The following is a 17,662-nucleotide window of genomic DNA, read 5'->3' on the forward strand; positions in this document are numbered from 1 at the left end:
TCACAAACTTAGGGTTTAGAATTAAAGGGTGGGGTTTAGGATTTAGGGTTTAGGGTTTAGGGTTTAGGGTTTAGAGTTTAGGGTTTAGGGTTTAGAGTTTAGGGTTTAGGGTTTATGGTTTATGGTTTAGGGTTTATAGTTTAGGGTTTAGGGTTTAGAGTTGAGAAATGAAGTTTTGGGGATAAGATTTCAAATTTTGAAAAATAAAAAAATTAAAATTTTCAAAGGATAAACATGTGCTATTTTGGTCATTTTAATTTTTGAGTGCTATTTTTGTGATATAAACTTAGAAATGTGCTATTTTGGAGATTTGCCCTTTTAAAAACGACTTGACCAATTAACAAATCTCAAAAAGGCCCATAAAATAAATAAAACTCGACCAATCAAAGTGTGAGAGCGGCTTCGTCATCCCGCTCCGAACACCCGCTCCATGGATCGTGTGAGGCACAACGACCACTTCAGCCCGCTGCCCGTGACCACTGCAAGCTCGACGTGTTGCGAGCTATGTCTCGCGGGTGTCACAGACCCGCAACCAGAGGTCGTGTCCGAGCCCACTGAATTCCGAGCGGTGTCTTTGGACCGCTGTAACAAGCCGCTGCAGGTGGCTAGTTGAGCTTGACTTCTTCTTCTTCGCCATGGCCAAGCCGTCGCAATCCTCCAAACATCACCGCGTTTTGTTAGATCCCGCGACTGCGCGGTCGTCTCCTCCTCCGCCTCGTGTTCTCAGCTCCTAGCCACCGTGATTCAAGCTTCTTCCTCGACATGAGTCCGCTATGGAAGCTCCAGAACCAACCGTCAAGCTCTGATGTATCTCCCCGTTGCTCGATCCGCCTTACACTCAGCTCCGTCTTCTTCGTCATGCTCAGCTTCATCGTCGTGGCCGTGTTCATCGTCGGAATCAAGCTCGCCATCTCGGATCGAAGTGGGAAAGAAGAACGACAATGGTGATCTCAGCCTTATTTGCACATCTGGCCCTTCACGTTTCAGATAATTACGATTTGACCCCGAAACTATTGAATTGTCAGAAACATCCTTTTGATCCAGCTCCAAATATTTTAATCTTGCAGACCTTCCATAATAGCGCGAATGGTCCTTAAACTTCTGGATGCTTTCAATTGGGCCCCAAACTTTATAATTTGCAAGAATAACCTCATGGTCTGACCCCAAACTTCTCAAATGTGCACTTTAGACCCTGTTTATGCAATTATGCATGTAAATGCAATATTAAGACCTAAATGCAACCTAGAATGATTAAAATGAACTAAATGAGATGCTAAAGACCATTAAAATCATGAGTTATCAACTCCCCCACACTAGTCATTTACTTGTCCACAAGTAAACTTTAAGAACAATCAAGAGAGAGATATTTAAAATTGGGAGCTAATAACCGAAAGACACACTTTCTAACCTTGAATGTGACATCCTAAGAGAAACATAGCAAATATCATGAGCAACTCTCTTAGTGCACTCTAACTTCTTTAGGCCTATCAAAACTCTTATTCCTCTACACAAGTTGTAATGCCATTCAACCAACAAGTTCTTTAGCCAACTCTCACATTTATTCAAACACACACACACAAGGTGAATTCTTGCAAATAGACATTTGATCTCAATCATTTGGCTTGGTGAGAGAAGATGGTCTAATGTGAAGAAAGAAGGTTTTCAAATGCATCTTTTATTGGTGACTTACACTCAAGAATATGAGCAAGATCTTTATGCAAAATTTATCTAAGATAAGGAGCAATTCATGCATATAATGCTTTGTTCTCATCATTCTACCATTTTCTTAGATAGTCTCAAGTTCTAGCCATTTTTTTTTTCATTCTCAAACCCAAAATACACCCACTTTCATCTCTCACCCAATGACCACTCTTTTCTCTCCATTGATTTAAACCAACTAGGGACTTTTTTTTTTTTTAGACTTTAGATATTTTTGGCTCAGCTCTTTTCTTTTCTTTTCCCCATTCACTTATTATTTCTTTGATTCTCTTTTTTTTTTAGGAGGGGGTTCTATTTATACTCTATAGCTTTTATTTTCTAACTTTCTTTGTTCCTAGGAGTTTCTTTACTTTAAGCACTCTTTTGGTTCATTTTTCTCACTCAATCTTTCTAGTTCCCATGATCAAAAGAATTTTAAGCTCACAAACCCAACAACCATCCTAGAGGCTAGCTCAAATGAAGTCCTAATACTAGCCAAAGATGAGAACAACCCATTGTCGCTCCTAATACTCTCAAGATTTTGCACATGACATGCTATCAATAAAAGGCATCACTCAAGCAAAGTAATGTTGGCTTCAAAGAATAGAGAGGGTTAATGGGTATGGAAGTGTCATTTGGGTTAGCAAAGATTGGTACAAAGAGAGAAAGATAACCCAAATGTGTATAATATCCATGATCATGTATGCAAATGGTCATTTGCAAGAGAGATTAAGTTCATTAAGCCTTAGTTCATTTGGAGTTGGTTTCAAGAACAATGTCAATCATCAAGCAAGCAACAAGTTTCAAGAAGAGTTTTCAAAGCTCGAAGCTTACAAGCTTTTTCAAGAGATGCTTAAGCTACTTGATATGCTTAGCTAGGATGTCAAATTGAGTTCTAGACATGTGTTCTTGTAGGATGTCAAATTGAGTTCTAGACATGTGTTCTTTACAAGATTTCTTCCTATGCATGAATGCAATCTAAATGCTTCTAGACTCAATCTTAAAGATGCAAATGATGCAGCTAAATGCTTCTTTTTGTGATTTTCAAGCAAGCAACATGTGTTCTTTACAAGGTTTCTCCCTATGCATGAATGAATCGTCATCTACGGGTTCGAGCGGCTGAGATGTCGGTGTCGTTGAGTCCATGGAGGAGGCCGTTTTATCTCCGTCAGGGTCGGAAACTACAAAAGGATATGATTGGTCGTTAGAATATGGTCAGATATTGTAAAAGCTTGTTTAGAGGGATCTAAAATTAATGAGACCCTGAAACAGCTGATGCATTACGGTGGTGACATGCAGAGTTTCAGAGAGGACAGAGTCGAGTTCTGAAAAGGAGAAATAGATTAAACCGCTGTAACAAGCCGCTGCAGATTGCTAGTTGAGCTTGACTTCTTCTTCTTCGCCATGGCCAAGCCGTCGCAATCCTCCAAACATCACCGCGTTTTGTTAGATCCCGCGACTGCACGGTCGTCTCCTCCTCCGCCTCGTGCTCTCAGCTCCTAGCCACCGTGATTCAAGCTTCTTCCTCGACATGAGTCCGCCATGGAAGCTCTGGAACCAACCGTCAAGCTCTGATGTATCTCCCCGTTGCTCGATCCGCCTTACACTCAGCTCCGTCTTCTTCGTCATGCTCAGCTTCATCGTCGTGGCCGTGCTCATCGTCAGAATCAAGCTCGCCGTCGCGGATCAAAGTGGGCAAGAAGAACGACAATGGTGATCTCAGCCTTATTTGCACATCTGGCCCTTCACATTTCAGATAATTACGATTTGACCCCGAAACTGTTGAATTGTTAGAAACGTCCTTTTGATCCAGCCCCAAATATTTTAATCTTGCAGACCTTCCATAATAGCGCGAATGGTCCTTGAACTTCTGGATGCTTTCAATTGGGCCCCAAACTTTATAAAATGCAAGAATAACCTCACGGTTTGGCCCCAAACTTCTCAAATGTGCACTTTAGACCCTGTTTATGAAATTATGCATGTAAATGCAATATTAAGACCTAAATGCAACCTAGACTGATTAAAATGAACTAAATGAGATGCTAAAGACCATTAAAATCAAGAGTTATCAACTTTTCCACACTAGTCCTTTACTTGTCCACAATTAAACTTTAAGAACAATCAAGAGAGAGATGTTTAAAATTAGGAGCTAATAACCGAAAGACACACTTTTTAACCTTCAATGGGACATTCTAAGAGAAACATAGCAAATAGCATGAGCAACTCTCTTAGTGCACTCTAACTTCTTTAGGCCTATCAAAACTCTTATTCCTCTACACAAGTTGTAATGCCATTCAACCAACAAGTTCTTTTGCCAACTCTCAAATTCATTCAAACACACACACAAGGTAAATTCTTGCAAATGGACATTTGATCTCAATCATTTGGCTTGGCGAGAGAAGATGGTCTAATGTGAAGAAAGAAGGTTTTCCAATGCATTTTTTATTGGTGACTTACACTCAAGAATAGGAGCAAGATCATTATGCAAAATTTATCTAAGAAAATGAGCAATTCATGCATACAATGCTTTGTTCTCATCATTCTACCATTTTTTTAGATAGTCTCAAGTTCTACCCATCTTTTTTTTTTTAATTCTCAAACCCAAAATACACCCACTTTCATCTCTCACCCAATGAACACTCTTTTCTCTCCATTGATTTAAACCAACTAGGGACTTTTTATTTATTTAGACTTTAGATCTTTTTGGCTCAGCTATTTTCTTTTCTTCTCCCCACTCACTTATTATTTCTTTGATTCTCTTTTTTTTTTTCTAGGAGGAGGTTCTATTTATACTCTAGAGCTTTTATTTTCTAAATTTCTTTGTCCCTAGGGGTTTCTTTACTTTAAGCACTTTTTTGGTTCATTTTTCTCACTCAATCTCTCTAGTTCCCAAGATCAAAAGAATTTTAAGCTCACAAACCCAACAACCATCCTAGAGGCTAGCTCAAATGAAATCCTAATGTTAGCCAAAGATGAGAACAACCCATTATCGCTTCTAATACTCTCAAAATTTTTTACATGACATGCTATCAATAAAAGGCATCACTCAAGCAAAGTAATGTTTGCTTCAAAGAATGGAGAGGGTTAATGGGTATGGAAGTGCCATTTGGGTTAGCAAAGATTGGTACAAAGAGAGAAAGATAACCCAAATGTGTATAATATCCATGATCAAGTATGCAATTGACCATATGCAAGAGAGATTAAGTTCATTAAGCCTTAGTTCATTTGGAGTTGGTTTCAAGAACAATGTCAATCATCAAGCAAGCAACAAGTTTCAAGAAGAGTTTTCAAGGCTCGAAGCTTACAAGCTTTTTCAAGAGATGCTTAAGCTACTTGATATGCTTAGCTAGGATGTCAAATTGAGTTTTAGACATGTGTTCTTTACAAGGTTTCTCCCTATGCATGAATGCAATCTAAATGCTTCTAGACTCAATCTTAAAGATGCAAATGATGTAACTAAATGCTTCTTTTTGTGATTTTAAAAAAATTTCAATTTTTGTGGGTTTTCTATGCAAATAAATATGCACAACGGAATGCATGAGACTCAATGACAATTAGACAAAACAAAACACAATGTGAGATAGTAGACTCTCCCCAAACTTACTTCACACAGTCCCTTGTGTGAGAATAAGCTCAAAGAAGAGATCTAAGGGAAATACATAAACATGATAACTAAGTATTTACAAAGGTAGAATGCACTTACTTGAAGTTGGCTTTGATGAGAGAAGGGAAATGAGGAGGGAGGGCTTGTTGTTACCTTGGAATTTTCGACATTACCTTTGGGAATTTTTGAGAATTCCCCCAAACTTGTCCCTAAGCTTATTCAAACACACTAAAGCAAGAAAAAAAAATATAAATATATACAATGGATACCATGGGACTTCCTCCCAAGTGAGCTTGTTTTGAGTCTTTAGCTTGACTTTCCTTCCAATTGGCTAGTGAAGAGGAGGATCTTTCTCACCTTCAAGGGTGATGGTGAGGACTTGAGAGAGGAGTTATTATAGCTTGATTGGATCATCTTGGAGCTGAGGAGTTATGATGGCCCATGCACTTGAGAATGGTTTAGACTCTCCTTTGCACTTGATCTTGTACTCAATCACTCCATCTTTGATCTTCATTGGATAAAGAGTGAGAATGTGTGAAGATTTCTCAATAGGAGTGGGATGAGGTTCTTTGATCATCTTCTTCTTGTTATGAGTAGCCTTTGTTGCTCTACCCACCTCCTCCACATCACAGATCTCATGAGATGAATCTCCATCAAGAATTTATTTTTCACTAGCCATCACTTCATTTTTGATCTTCTCATATGGAAGTTCTCCACAAGTGATGGTTCCACAATACTCCACATTCATCAAAGGAGACTTGATTGGGTAAGAGACAGCTTTGTTCACATTTAGAAGTGTAACCTTCTTGTTGGCAAAGTCAATGCAAGCTCCTACTATTGTGAGAAATGGTGTTCCAAGGATTAATGAGACTCTCTTCTCAGTTGCCATCTTCAAAACAGTGAGGTCAATAGGAATGGTGTAAGCTCCAATCTTCAATGGAAAGTCCTTGATGAGACCGATTGGGGTTGTAGAAGAGGAATCCCCAAACATTAGTAAAGATGTGTTTGGCTCCATGTTTTCAATCCCAAGACTCTTCACCATCTCTATTGAGATCACATTCACACTTGCACCAGAATCAACAAGAGCATCATCAGGTGTGAACTTACCAAGGGAGCAAGACAAGGTGAACTTCCCTTGGGTTTCTAGTTTGGGAAGGTACTTTGGTGTGACTGGTGGATCAAGCTGCATAGTAGAGATGTCTAGGAGCTCTCCTACTTCTTCTTTGTGAGCTAGAATGTCCTTGATGAGCATCATTTGGACATGAGCTTCATGCATATTCGATATCTGTGGAAGCTTGACTCCTACATCTCTCATGTCTTTTATGAACTTAGAGATCACCTTCTTTTGAGCTTTAGTGAGGAACCGTTGTGGAAATGGGAGCTTGTCATAAGGTGATTGCTCAACCGCATTAGCTTCTTCTAACTGGACCTCCTTCAATTCCGTGACAGCTTTCCCAATAACCGGTTTCTCAGCCTTGTGTCTAACTGGTTGCAAAACATTTTCCTCAACCTTCTTTACAGTTTGTATCGCAATCCTTTCCACAATCTTGGGTTCAACCTTCTCCACAATATGTGCTTCAACCTTGGCATTAACTTCTGTTCCATACAAGAGTCTTTCAAGCTCATCTACTTCTCTCCTATGATCACTCAACTCAATCTCAGAAGAAGTAGAAAGGATAGCATTGCAATACTCTTTAGGGTGTTGCTCTGATTTCCCTTGTAGAGATCCCATTGGGCGCTTGGAGGTTGAAGTCATAGAGGTAAACTGATTCTCCAAAGCCTTGAAGTTAGATGCAAGGTTTGAGAATTTGTTGTTGAGATCATTGTAGCTTCCATCAACTTTGGTGTGAAGGTTCTTCAACTCATATCCAATGTGCTTCTCACTTCTAGTTTGAGACTCCAAGATCTATTTCAACATTGCATCAGTGCTACTTTCTTGTGGAGCAAGAGTAGAAGATCCGGCTTGGCCTTGTGTAGATTGATTTCCTTTGGAGGAGAAACCTTGAGAGAAGTTTTGTCTAGCTTGGTAACTTCCTTGTTGGTTGTTGTAGAAGGGCTTGTGCTCGTAGTTGTTTTGGTATTGAAAGTGAGGCTCCTTCTAGTACCATGTCCCATTAGCATTAACGAAACATAGCTCTTCTTGACCTTCTAGACATCCAACTTCATTAACCACAACCATTTCCTCTTGTTTATGATCACAAACAAAGTTTACTTTCTCTTGTTTGGCTCTATCTGAAAGAAGCAAATCCATCTTATCTTGTAGAGCCTTCAACTCTCTCCTTGTGTCTTGATCATCTGCTTCACTGCCTCTGTTGCTCCTATCATGCTCATCACTGTAGACTGAATCACTCTGAACCATGTTCTCTACAAGCTCCTCAGTATCTACTTCATTTCTCTCCAAGAAGAAACCATAGCTAGCAGTATCAAGTCGGTTTCTATACTTAGGCAAGACACCTCTGTAGAAAGTACTAAGCAAGCTCTCTTTGGTGAAGCCATGGTGTGGACATTGGTCTAAGTAGCCTCTGAACCTCTCATATGCTTCTCCAAAGCCTTCAAGATTCTTCTGTTGAAACCCAGAGATCTCATTCCTAAGCTAGGCAGTCTTTGAAGTAGAGAAGAACTTGTTGAGGAAGGCCTTCTTGCATTCATCCCAAGTGGTGATAGAGTCACTTGAGATGTTCTTCTTCCATGTGTGAGCTTTGTCTCCTAGGGAGAATGGAAATAGTCTCAGCTTGAAAACATCTTCAGAGACACCATTGGTCTTGGACAAACTACAATACTTGTCAAACATGTCCAAATGATCAAGTGGATCCTCCAAAGCAAGACCATGGTACTTGTTGTTCTCTATCATGTTGATCAAGCTGGATTTGATCTCAAAGTTTTTGTTCTCCACAGCTGGTGCTCTAATGCCCATCCTATTCCCATGGATATGAGGCTGATCATAGGTGCCAATAGCTCTAGCTTGGTGCTGATTCCCCTCCATCTCATGCTCAACTCTGTCCAAACGAGCTTTCCTTTCTTCTTCTCTTCTCTTCTTTGCAATCTCCCTTTCAAAAGCTCTAATGTCTTCAACTCCTCAAGTTCATGCACCTGACATTCAAAAGAGCTAGGAGAGAGAATCAGTAACTAGATAAAAGAAAATAAGACTTAGTCCAAGCAAGCACAAAATCTCAATGTCAAAATCAACTTAGAATTGGCAACGGCGCCAAATTTGATATCGACTTTTCAAGGGTCCAAGATTCAAATCAATGTAGTATTTTAGATGTCAATCCATTTCTAAGTGTTTCAGTTCAAAGAGAATTCAGGCTCATACTTAAGCTAAATGCATTCAATGTAATGAAGTGATTTGATTAAGCTAACAAGACTCTAACACAATTAACTAGCAACTTTCAAGCAAATGGATAAAGGAGGAATCATGGGTATAGGAATTTGATTTCAAAAGACTAAGATTCAATCTAAAATGGCAAGGTTTCAATCAACATATTCCCCTAATTCTAGATAACAATTCTAAGCAAGTTCTTTGTCAAAACAAAATCTCATTTACTCTCATTGATCAAAAATCAAATGCCTCTGGTTTGTGGCAATCAAGCAATCATTAAGAACAAATCATTCAACTTTCTAAACTCCCCTAACATCAAATGCCTTTGGTAGGGTAAGCTAAGAGCATTTTGAGTTGGCTCAGACAATTCATCGAACACCATCCGGGCAATGAAATGTCTAGATTTCTAATCTAAAATGGCAAACACTAGATTAGCATTAAGATCACTCAATCAAGCAAAGAAACATATTAATCTACTCTAAACATTCTAGATCATCACTTAATCATCCTAATCATCCTAACCCATGAATCCAAAAAGAGTCTACTCACTAATCTTCATGATTAACCTTAAACCCATAATAGATTCAAGAGAAATCATGTTAAGAAGATGAGATAGACTCAAATTACTCAAGAAATAAATATTAAATTACTAAAGATTCAAACTTTCTCCAAAGTATCAAATGTATTTTCGGAGGAAACAAGATATCCCTCATTTTTAGTTCTAAAATATATATATATATATATAGGACTTCAAAAAACGAGTGGACCTATTAACAAATCTCAAAAAGGCACATAAAATAAATAAAACTCGACAAACCAAAGTGTGAGAGCGGCTTCGTCATCCAGCTCCGAACACCCGCTCCATGGATCGTGTGAGGCACAGCGACCACTTCAGCCCGCTGCCCGTGACCGCTGCAAGCTCGACGTGTGCGAGCTATGTCTCGTGCCCGCTCCCAATGGTCGCTCCAACGTCCGCTTCCATCCCGCGCGGTGTCACAAACCCGCAACCAGAGGTCGCGTTCGAGCCCACTGAATTCCGAGCGGTGTCTCTAGACCGCTGTAACAAGCCGCTGCAGATTGCTAGTTGAGCTTGACTTCTTCTTCTTCGCCATGGCCAAGCCGTCGCAATCCTCCAAACATCACCGCGTTTTGTTAGATCCCGCGACTGCACGGTCGTCTCCTCCTCCGCCTCGTGCTCTCAGCTCCTAGCCACCGTGATTCAAGCTTCTTCCTCGACATGAGTCCGCCATGGAAGCTCTGGAACCAACCGTCAAGCTCTGATGTATCTCCCCGTTGCTCGATCCGCCTTACACTCAGCTCCGTCTTCTTCGTCATGCTCAGCTTCATCGTCGTGGCCGTGCTCATCGTCAGAATCAAGCTCGCCGTCGCGGATCAAAGTGGGCAAGAAGAACGACAATGGTGATCTCAGCCTTATTTGCACATCTGGCCCTTCACATTTCAGATAATTACGATTTGACCCCGAAACTGTTGAATTGTTAGAAACGTCCTTTTGATCCAGCCCCAAATATTTTAATCTTGCAGACCTTCCATAATAGCGCGAATGGTCCTTGAACTTCTGGATGCTTTCAATTGGGCCCCAAACTTTATAAAATGCAAGAATAACCTCACGATTTGGCCCCAAACTTCTCAAATGTGCACTTTAGACCCTGTTTATGAAATTATGCATGTAAATGCAATATTAAGACCTAAATGCAACCTAGACTGATTAAAATGAACTAAATGAGATGCTAAAGACCATTAAAATCAAGAGTTATCAACTTTTCCACACTAGTCCTTTACTTGTCCACAATTAAACTTTAAAAACAATTAAGAGAGAGATGTTTAAAATTGGGAGCTAATAACCGAAAGACACACTTTTTAACCTTCAATGTGACATTCTAAGAGAAACATAGCAAATAGCATGAGCAACTCTCTTAGTGCACTCTAACTTCTTTAGGCCTATCAAAACTCTTATTCCTCTACACAAGTTGTAATGCCATTCAACCAACAAGTTCTTTTGCCAACTCTCAAATTCATTCAAACACACACACAAGGTAAATTCTTGCAAATGGACATTTGATCTCAATCATTTGGCTTGGCGAGAGAAGATGGTCTAATGTGAAGAAAGAAGGTTTTCAAATGCATTTTTTATTGGTGACTTACACTCAAGAATAGGAGCAAGATCATTATGCAAAATTTATCTAAGATAAGGAGCAATTCATGCATATAATGCTTTGTTCTCATCATTCTACCCTTTTCTTAGATAGTCTCAAGTTCTAGCCATTTTTTTTTTTCATTCAAACCCAAAATACACCCAATTTCATCTCTCACCCAATGACCACTCTTTTCTCTCCATTGATTTAAACCAACTAGAGACTTTTTTTTTTTTTAAGACTTTAGATATTTTTGGCTCAGCTCTTTTCTTTTCTTTTCCCCATTCACTTATTATTTCTTTGATTCTCTTTTTTTTTTTAGGAGGGGGTTCTATTTATACTCTATAGCTTTTATTTTCTAACTTTCTTTGTCCCTAGGAGTTTCTTTACTTTAAGCACTCTTTTGGTTCATTTTTCTCACTCAATCTTTCTAGTTCCCATGATCAAAAGAATTTTAAGCTCACAAACCCAACAACCATCCTAGAGGCTAGCTCAAATGAAGTCCTAATACTAGCCAAAGATGAGAACAACCCATTGTCGCTCCTAATACTCTCAAGATTTTGCACATGACATGCTATCAATAAAAGGCATCACTCAAGCAAAGTAATGTTGGCTTCAAAGAATAGAGAGGGTTAATGGGTATGGAAGTGTCATTTGAGTTAGCAAAGATTGGTACAAAGAGAGAAAGATAACCCAAATGTGTATAATATCCATGATCATGTATGCAAATGGCCATATGCAAGAGAGATTAAGTTCATTAAGCCTTAGTTCATTTGGAGTTGGTTTCAAGAACAATGTCAATCATCAAGCAAGCAACAAGTTTCAAGAAGAGTTTTCAAAGCTCGAAGCTTACAAGCTTTTTCAAGAGATGCTTAAGCTACTTGATATGCTTAGCTAGGATGTCAAATTGAAATCTAGACATGTGTTCTTGTAGGATGTCAAATTGAGTTCTAGACATGTGTTCTTTACAAGATTTCTTCCTATGCATGAATGCAATCTAAATGCTTCTAGACTCAATCTTAAAGATGCAAATGATGTAGCTAAATGCTTCTTTTTGTGATTTTCAAGCAAGCAACATGTGTTCTTTACAAGGTTTCTCCCTATGCATGAATGAATCGTCATCTACGGGTTCGAGCGGCTGAGATGTCGGTGTCGTTGAGTCCATGGAGGAGGCCGTTTTATCTCCGTCAGAGTCGGAAACTACAAAAGGATATGATTGGTCGTTAGAATATGGTCAGATATTGTAAAAGCTTGTTTAGAGGGATCTAAAATTAATGAGACCCTGAAACAGCTGATGCATTACGGTGGTGACATGCAGAGTTTCAGAGAGGACAGAGTCGAGTTCTGAAAAGGAGAAATAGATTAAACCTTTCACAGTACCTGGGTATCGACTGGCTTTCGGAAGGCGGCCCTTTCTGCGGGGTGTGGATCTTCAACGGCGACGACCGGAAGTCCCTGCGGCGTTCGTCTGAGAAACCATAGAAATCAAAATTAAAGTCGATGTTGAGCTGCTGCAGTGAATCGGAGCTCAAAGGTGCTAAAGTCGTCACGAGAGCTCCGAAGGAGACAAAATTTTTCGACTTTTAGGTTTAGCAGAATAATTCGCGTGAGTCTTGGGAATCGCGACAGACTCTCTCCCGTGAGAACGTTTCAGGGGCAAGCTCGCAATTTATGAGACAGAAGAGGGTGCTTTGGGTCTTTGCTGGATGAGTTGTATAGGGTCAAAAAGCGACGCGACCCAAACTGATAATAAAAATTAAAGCGGACCCAAAGCCCAAAATAAAAACTTCCGTGCGACCCACTTTGCCAATATTTTTGTCTAATAATAGTTGTCTAATTTCAAACACTAAGAGCATCTTCAAAAAACACTCTATAACTTTAAATATAAATTTTTTTGCTTTATAAAAAGAAATTTTAAAACTTCAAATTTGAAATGTGAAAAATGAAACTCTGTATTTGAAGTTTGACTATTCAAAATTTCAAATTTGTAGTTTCAAATTTTTGTTTGCATTGGTCCCTACAATTCACATCACATTTATGATTCTAAAATATTTTATTGTATATCGTTTTACTCCTTATAAATTTAAGTTTTACACATAAAATTAAATAATACTTTAAAATAAGATTTAAAATATTTAAAACTATATTTAGACAACAACAATATACAAAAAAAAACTTAACAAAAAAAACTTTTAAAAAATTACACGAAGACATAACTATTACATGAATTTAAATATTTCAACAACACTAATAGTCAGATAAATTTGTTCTCCAAAATATTGTCAAAACAAATTTTGTGTAACCAAAGATGGGTGTTGTTGTTATTTTTGATGTCTTTATCGTACGATTCTCTCTTGTTCAGATCGAATGTAAGTATTAATATCATCGATAAAAGTTAAGTCTATTAGCAATATTTCTTTTTATTTTTTTTCATAACTAATGTGTTTACAAGTATTAATATCACTCGTTTTCAATAAGTTTTAGCTCGTAATCTGTAAATTAAAAGTAAATTGAGTCATTTTTACTTTAAAATGCACTAGATGATCATATATTGATTACGAAAATAGTTTTATGGAATATTATGGTATTTTTCTTAAATTTAATATTAATTATGTTATTTCTATTTAAAATATTTATATTTTAATATAAAATTTTACTAATTAATTTGTTATAATATTTTTATATATGTGCTAGTAAAAGTTTAATGAATTTAAATTAATATGACAAATATAAAGACCATAGTATAAAATACAAATAGTTTTAAAATTTTGTTTTTGGAGAACAATACCTTAAAACTTCAAATAAAGAATTTTAGAAATTTCAAAATAGAGTGTATTTTTGGAGATGCTCTTAATGTCTTTTATACCAAAGGATAAAATATTTAGTGCTTAACTTATAAGTAAACTAGTGGTATTCCGGCGCGCATCGTATGTTTTATTTTCTAGTAAATTTAAAATAATTTTTATATGTTTTAATAGTGGTTAATGACAGTAGTATAAGTGGTTTTTACTGATTAATTCAATAAAATATAATAAATAGTTAATAGTTGCACCGATGTAAATATAATTGAATTTAAAACATAAAACAAAGTTAAAGTTCAAAAAAAAAAAATGTAAATGCATGTGTTGTTTTGAAGAACGAAGATAATAAATTCGTTCATCGTCTTAAAATAATAACAATTTTCGCATGCTTTGTCAATGTCATGGATGTGCTAATTTCTCATCGTCTATTTCTGAATCTAGTAAGTGAATTATTAATCATGGTCTAGTATGTGCTAATTTCCCATCATCTATTTCTGAATCCAGTAAGTGAATTATTAATCATGGTCTAGTATTGATTGGATCTAAATTGACTATTTTTCCAAGATAATTTATCTAGATATTATACTTATATAAAGGTAAAGACCATTACATAATCTAAGTATTACACAAATTTCTTTTACAACATTTTTCCAAAAATAAAATTATAATGGTAGGACCAAGGAAGCTGTTGCATATAAGTGAAGGTATTAGAATAATAAACCCGAATTTCAATTGAAATAAACAAACTTAATCATTTGCTTATATAAGTAACAATATATAGTCGCATCTCTTGTTAATCTGGTTTGGTTCGAAAACTATTGTAGCTTTTGTTGCTTTCATACTCCATGCAATGTTTTTAATAAAACTTTACAGAAGATATTTCTTACATCTTATCAGTTAGAATATCATATGAAATGATACTCATACCTAGAGTATTTCTATTTTTGTTTGTATGGACTGTCGTAGTTTTTGAGACTCTGATAATTTAGTTGATCATGTACGTTTATTCTATATTAATACTTTTTTGTGAATAGGTTTTCTATTTCAAACTTATCCTCTTCACAATTTGTCATGCGAGGTCATGATTTGTTTAAGGCAAGTTGCCTTATTTCATTTGAACTAAAAGAAAGACGTTTAGTAAATAACTTTAGTTAATAGTCAAAACATCAACCACTACATTGGGTTTAATATAAAATAGATTAAGTTGTTAAAGCTTTTTGCGATAAGAAAATCAAAAGAAATGTTGCGTAAATAACTTGCGTTAATAGTCAAAACATCCACAGCTGTATCGGGTTTAATAAAAAATAGATAAGAGTTGCTAAAGCTTTGTCCGATAAGAAAATAAAAAGAAGACATAACAACAGAAGAAAATTTAGTGGGGATGAGTGTTTTTTGACGTGGAGCTGTGCCATACGTGCCTTCTCTCCATTCTCATTTAGACCATCAACCGGTTTGGTTGATGCAAGACGGACCGCCTCCAGGTACCACAGATGAGGATGGTTGATGGTTGGCATTTGTACTCTCTCTGACTTCTCCTGACACACCATCTGGTAGCTCAACATCAGTGTTATTGTCACCATCAGAGATACCATCAGAGATACCATCAGAGATACCTTGGATGCTACTGGATTCTCTCCAGGTATAGAGCATCATCAGCACTATGGTCACCACCCTGTGCAGAATGCAGTAATGATCATAAATATATTCTTTAGGGAAAAAGATATATTAAGACAATATGAGGTACCAACATCTCTCTGGAGATTCTTTTCACATTTAGAATAAGCTATGTAACACTATCATTTTCTATCTGGATGCCAGTCTGTGGAGATAAAAAACCTTTAACATCTATTCAGGATCTCAGAATTGATCAAAAGAACAATACTTTGATCTACCGCATTGCAACAAACATCAACAAAGTTCCTTTCAATCAGTCACTTTAGCAGTGCAGAGACTCAACTATCTGTCATCAGTAAGAGGACTATATCAAATTATAAAGTTTAGTCAAAAAGATAGTATCTAAGTTAATTTATAGTTATGTTTTTTTTTTTTTTTTTGCTTTAAACGTTACCTATTCAGTTGAACTCCATGTTTATTGGACCTTCTGGGTATGTATTCACATAATCAACCTCCCTCTTCTTCCCTATGAAGCCTGGTTCTTTTATTTCATCATCACGAAATTTTACATCTGTACCAAGATCTTGCACTTGCACTTGCACTTTTCGCTTGTAATCTATATCATCTATAGTTTCCTCATAGAAAAGACCACGTAGACAATCTACACTGAAATGAACCAAATCTAAATTTGTATGTTAAATGAAAATCCATAATACGATCTTGACGGTAATTCAATTTAGTTTTTATGAGCTCGTACATGGCAGAAACGAGTTGTGGATAAGTTATATATTTGAGATATTTGAACTGCTTATGAATGGTGAAAAGAAACTATTGTAAAACCAACACTAAGGAACTACATAAGAATGGGATCATGTGCTAATCGTTCAATGATGTGATACCTCTTTAGCGAAAAGATCATTGTTCTGCTGAATGATTCTGAAGCAAAACCAAAAAAGGATCATAGAAAAATCACTCAAGAGCTGGGATTGCCAAAACCAAAGCATCATATAGTCTGAATCCAAGATTTTGCAGACACAACATTTCAAATCTGCATTCGTGATCATGAATAGCAAACATAAACTGAGGAGGAAAGCTATGATTCAGACACTCGGAAACTGTTGTTACTCTGGGTTACCTCGAACTCGCACATCGTGTACACAGAGCCTTCACTGAAACGCTCTATGAAGATGCTGAGAAGGTTAACACTCAAGGATCCTTCCATAAGCGTTGACTGTTGCAGACAAACAAATGAAAAATAACAGTCTCTGTAAAACTGGTTTTGGTCAAAAGGGTTAACACAAAATGGGAGTGATTACCTGCTCGTCGATCAGTAGCATGTCCACACCCATAAGTTTACTGCCTCTCTTCACGTTTGGAGCCTCCCAAAACCTCAAAAGACGGACCTCGGCTGTGGTTGAACATCGACAAGCTTTAATATCAGCAAGCAGGGTGAAGGAATTCGCCATTGCCAGAGCTGATAGTTTGAAGAAAAAAAAATGATACTTATAGTTTTCGTAGATAAGACGGCCTTTCTCGATGCAAGGATGCCAATTTATAGAAGAGATTTAGCCTGTTACATACGAAGAGTCTGAGCTTGATTAAATGCTGCGTAGTGGGGCGAGTGGGATGAAGCATGTTAATGCTCGGATTGAAGAACAAAATTAAAGGAAACCCAAGGCGTTTCAGGATCTTCTTCATTAGAGGCGGCTTCATCTAGACGACATTCAGACCTAGGAGCTTCTACTTTCTACAAAATCAGACGACATATCTGGGCCTGGAGATAATCAATCACACACATAAAAACCCAAATCACAGAACCTATTCATAAGAAAACGATATGTGCACAAGAAGCCTAAATGAAAGAAACAGAAGGCCCAATCAGAGAATGCAAAGAGAAAGAGGAAAAATGAGTTTTGTAACTTTTTTTTAGGTGACAGGTGTCACAAATTACCCTATGCATTTTTATGACGTGGCAGAAAGAGGTGGGAGAAAACTTTGTTTTATTATTATAGATAGATAGATAGATAGATAGATGCGTAGTGTATTTAGCTTAGTGCTTGTTAGAACATCTCCAAAAGACACTTTATAACTTTAAATATAAAGTTTTTTGTTCTCCAAAACAGAACTTTCAAACTTCATATTTGAAGCTTTAAGAAGAAAAACTCTATATTTGAAGTTTCACTATCCAAAACTTTAAATTTCAAGTTTCATATTTTTGTTTGCATTTTGATTCCTACAATTACACTTCACAATTATGATTTCTAAATATTTTCTTCTCAAACGTTTTAATCCTTAAAATTTTTATATCTCAAAAATATTTCAATTTTTTTTAAGAAAATTAAGTAAAACTTAAAAATAAGATTTAAAATATTTTAAAACAAAATTTTGACAACAACAATATACAAAAGAAACTTAACAAAACTGTTATTTTTAAAATTACATGAATACATAACTATTACACAAATTTAAATAT

General features: G+C 36.9%; 1 non-coding gene across 1 annotated transcript; it reads left to right on the forward strand.

Moving 5' to 3' along the window:
* The first annotated feature begins 7,791 nt into the window (after positions 1 to 7,791).
* Positions 7,792 to 7,898, forward strand: LOC125581016. Its single transcript, XR_007318727.1, has one exon. It is a non-coding gene; the product is annotated as a small nucleolar RNA R71 (small nucleolar RNA).
* Positions 7,899 to 17,662: the final 9,764 nt, after the last annotated feature.

This window comes from Brassica napus, chromosome C1 (genome assembly GCF_020379485.1).
Source record: "Brassica napus cultivar Da-Ae chromosome C1, Da-Ae, whole genome shotgun sequence".
Taxonomy (NCBI): domain Eukaryota; kingdom Viridiplantae; phylum Streptophyta; class Magnoliopsida; order Brassicales; family Brassicaceae; genus Brassica; species Brassica napus.